Below are 4754 nucleotides of genomic sequence, written 5' to 3'. Positions count from 1 at the left end.
TCCACCATAATCAAGTAGGTTTCCTCCCAGGGATGAAGGGAAATCCATCAATGTAATCCAATATATAAACAAACTCAAAGAAAAGAACCATATGATCTCAGTAGATGTGGGAAAAGCTTTTGACAAAATACAACACCCATTCATGTTAAAAGTATTAGACAGATCAGGAATTCAAAGTGCATACCTAAATATAATAAAAGCAATATAGAGCAAACCGATTAGCCAACATCAAAACTAAATAGGGAGAAACTCAAAACAACCCCATTAAAATCAGGGACTAGACAAGGCTTGCCCACTTTCTCCCTAATTATTCAATATAGCACTTCAAGTTCTAGCCAGAGCAATTAAGCAACAGAAAGAGATCAAAGGGATACAAATTGGGGAGGAGGAAGCCAAGTTATTACTATTTGCAGATAATATGATACTATGCATACTTAACCCCAGAACTTATACCAGAGAGCTCCTACAGCTGAGAAACAATGTCAGCAAAGTGATTGGATAAAAAATGATCTCAAACAAATCAGAAGCCTTCTTCTCCTCAAAGGATAAAAGGGATGGGAAATAAATTAGGTAAATGAAACCCTTTAAAATAGTCATAAATAATATAAAATATCTTGGCTTGACTGCAACCAAACAAGTAAAAGATCTGTATGCCAAGACCTCCAAGTCTCTGAAGAAAAATCAAAGAAGACCTCAGAATATGGAAAGATCTCCCATGCTCATGGATTGGTAGGATTAATAGAGTAAATATGGCCATGTTACCAAAAGCAATCTACAGATTCAATACAATCCCCATCAAAAGTCCAACTTCTATGGAGCTAGAAAGAGCATCTCAAAATCATTTGGAATAACAAAACAAACAAAAAATAAAACTAGGATAATGAAAACTATTCTCAACAACAAATAAAATTCTGGTCGGCCATCTTGTGGGAAGAGCTAAAGCAGGCGCTTTTGGCTCGGCTTGGTCCACTGCAATCCGTGGAGGAACGCGCCGCAGAGCCACCATCATGGCTGGGCACCTACAGGAAGGCTTCGGCTGCGTGGTCACCAAACGATTCCACCAGCTATTTGATGACAAATAGGACCCTTTTGAGGTACTGAAGGCAGCAGAGAACAAGAAAAAAGAAGCCTGGCAGGGGCGGCGTTGGGGCCCCTGGGCCAAGAGCGTGGCTCAGGCCACGGCCCAGACCAACTCCAATGCGGAGGGCAAACAGTTGCATAAAGAGTCCCAGAAAGACCGCAAGAACCCGATGCCCCTCCCCCAGCGTTGGCGTGGCCCACAAAAAGGACGAAACACAGCCGCAGATGGCGCTTAAGAAAGAAGGAATAAGGGGAATTGGAAGAAGACCTGATCAACAACTTCAGGGTGATGGGAAAATAATTGATAGGAGAGCAGAAAGGCGACCACCCCATGAAAGAAGATTTGAAAAGCCACTTGAAGAAAAAGTGGCCTGAAGCATGAGGACAAACTGGGAGGTGGCGGATCTCACAACTGGGGAACTGTCAAAGATGAATTAACTGATTTGGATCAATCAAATGTGACTGAGGAAACACCTGAAGGTGAAGAGCACCCTGTGGCAGATACTGAAAATAAGGAGAACGAAGTTGAAGAGGTTAAGGAAGAGGGTCCAAAAGAGATGACTTTGGATGAATGGAAAGCTATTCAAAATAAAGACCGAGCAAAAGTAGAATTTAATATCCGAAAACCAAATGAAGGTGCTGATGGACAATGGAAAAAGGGATTTCTTCTGCATAAATCAAAAAGTGAAGAGGCTCATGCTGAAGATTCAGTTATGGACCATCATTTCCGGAAGCCAGCAAATGATATAACATCTCAACTGGAGATCAATTTTGGAGACTTAGGCTGCCCAGGATGTGGTGGTAGAGGAGGACGCAGTGGGCATGGGCGTGGTGGATGTCCAAACCAAGGCAGCAGGACTGATAAGTCAAGTGCTTCTGCTCCTAATGTAGATGACCCAGAGGCATTCCCAGCTCTGACCTAACTGGATGCCATAATACAACACTGGTTCCTTTGTGAACCCTCCTGTTCAAAGCTTTTGCTTGCTTAAGGATCTCAAACAACTAAGAATTAAAAAAAAAAAAAAAAAAAAAAAGGACTGTCATTCACACCTAAAGACTGAATTTTATCTGTTTTGAAAACGAACTTCTCTAGCTACACAGAAGTAACAAAATATGTTAGTCAGTTTTGTATTTAGAAATGTATTGGTAGCAGGGATGTTTTCATAATTTTCAGAGATTATGCATTCTTCATGAATACTTTTGTATTGCTGCTTGCAAATATGCATTTCCAAACTTGAAATATAGGTGTGAACAGTGTGTACCAGTAAAAAAAATAAATATAAATAAATAAATAAATAAATAAATAATTGGATAAATAAAATTCTGGGTGAATCACCATCCCTGACTTCATGCTATACTATAGAGCAATAGGGATACAAACTGTTTTAGTACAGAAACAGGCAACTAGATTAATGGAATAAAATTGAAGACCTGGAAATGAACCCACACACATATGGTCACTTGATCATTGTCAAAGGAGCTAAAACCATCCAGTGGATAAAAGACAGTGTTTTCAACAAATGGTGCTGGTTCAACTTGAAGTCAACATGTAGAAGAATACAAATTGATTCATTCTTATCTCCCTGTACAAAGCTCAAGTCAAAGTGGATCAAGGACCTCCACATAAAACCAGATACACTTAATCTAATAGAAGAGTAAGTGAGGAAGAGCCTTTAACACATTGGCACAGGGGAAATTTTCCTGAACAGAACACCAATGGTTATGGTTTAAGAGCAACAATCTACAAATGGGACCTCATAAAATTGAAAATCTGCTGTAAGGCAAAGGACACTGTCAATAAGACAAAATGGCACCCAACAAATTGATAAAAGACCTTTACCAACCTTAAATCCAACAGGGGGCTAATATCCAATATATACAAATAACTCAAGAAGTTAGACTCCAGAGAATTAAGCAACCCTATTAAAATGTGTAGTATAGAGCTAAAAAGAGAATTCTCAGTAGAGGAATCTTGAATGGCTGACAAACACTTAAGAAAAATATTCAACATTCTTAGTCATCAGGGAAATGCAAATCAAAACAACCCTGAGATTCCACCTCACACTAGTCAGAATGGCTAAGATCAAAAATGCAGGTGACAATAGATGTTAGTGAAGATGTGGAGAAAGAGGAACACTCCTCCATGTTGATGGGACTGCAAGCTAGTAAAATTTTGGAAATCAGTCTGGCAGTTCCTGAGAATATTTGAAATAGTTATACCTAAAGGCCCAGCTAAACTGCTCCTGGGTGTATACCCAAAAGATGCTCCATCATATAACAAGGACACATGCTCCTTTATGTTCATAGCAGCCTTATTTGTAACAGCCAGAAGCTGGAAAGAACCCAGAGAAGAATGGATACAAAAAATGTGGTACATATATATAAATGGAGTACTTACACAGTGATTAAAAATGATGACTTCATGAAATTCACAGGCAAATGGATGGGACTAGAAAATATCCTGAGTGAGGTCACCCAGACCAAAACAAAACAAAACAAAACAAAACAAAACAAAACAAAACAAACACACATGTGGTATGTACTCACTAATATGTGGATACTAACCCAAAAGCTCACAATTCCTATGTTACAACTGACAGATCATATGGAGCATAGAAATAAGGAACAGCAGGGGGTTGATGCTTCAGCATTGAGTGGGGAACAGGAAAGTTGTGGAAGATAGAAGGAGAGGGATCAAGGAATAAACAAAGAAGGAGGAAGGAATAAGAATCTGGAGCTGTGAGAAAGGTATACAGGGTCAGCAATAAAAATAGGTAGTAGGGGGATGAGGAACTGTGAATGACCACTGGAGGGTCCCAGACACCAGAGAAATGTGAGGATCTGGGGAGCCAATGGTATTGACTTTAGCAGTAATGTGAAGAGAATGTGGAGATAGAACAGGTGGAGACTGCCTCAGTAGAGAGGTATGACTCCCATCTCAAAATTTTTATAACCCAGAAATGTTCCTGTACAAAGGAAGAACAAGGACAAAAAAAATGGAACAGAGACTGAAGGAAGAGCCAACCAGGGAACAGCCTCTCCTGGGGATACATCATGTCTGCAGACACCAAACCCAACACTGTTGCTGTGGTCAAAAGGCACTTGCAGACAGGAACCAAGTGTGGCAGTTCTTGGGGACGTCTGGCCAGCAACTGACCAATGCAGAGTTGATGTTTGGAGCCAATCATCAGTTTGAACTTAGGGAACATGGGGGTGGGGATGGGGTCGTAGCTGGGAGAACGACTGGAGGAGCAGAGGGGAATTGCAACCCCATTGAAAGAACAGGGTAAACTGGCCTGACCACCCAGTTTCTCCAGAGACTAGACCACCAACCAAGGAGTGTACCTAGAGGGATCTATGGCTCCAGATACATATGTAGCTGAGGACATCCTTGTCCAACAGCAATGGGAGGGAAGGAACTTGGTCCTGGGAGATTTGATGCTCCAGAGCAGGGGTGGTGCTGGAGTGGTGGAGAGAGTCCTGTGGGTGGGTAATGAAGCACTCTCATACAGGCAAAAGAGAGAGGTGGAGGGCAGATGTAGAATGGGGGTGATGGAGGGGTAACTGAGAAGCAGGATATCATGGGATGGGGGTTGGTGGGGGTAACCAGGAAGTGAGATATCATTTGAGATGTAAATGAATGGAATGATTAATAATAATAAAAGGAAAACAAC

At 41.1% G+C, this 4754-nt stretch overlaps 1 pseudogene; it reads left to right on the top strand.

Moving 5' to 3' along the window:
- The first annotated feature begins 1007 nt into the window (after nucleotides 1-1007).
- Nucleotides 1008-2067, top strand: LOC110287208 (SERPINE1 mRNA-binding protein 1 pseudogene; annotated as a pseudogene).
- Nucleotides 2068-4754: the final 2687 nt, after the last annotated feature.

The sequence above is a fragment of the Mus caroli genome, unplaced genomic scaffold (genome assembly GCF_978045245.1).
Source record: "Mus caroli unplaced genomic scaffold, Mus_caroli_1 scaffold_5, whole genome shotgun sequence".
NCBI classification, from domain to species: Eukaryota; Metazoa; Chordata; class Mammalia; order Rodentia; family Muridae; genus Mus; species Mus caroli.
This window is presented reverse-complemented; position numbering and strand designations above follow the sequence as displayed.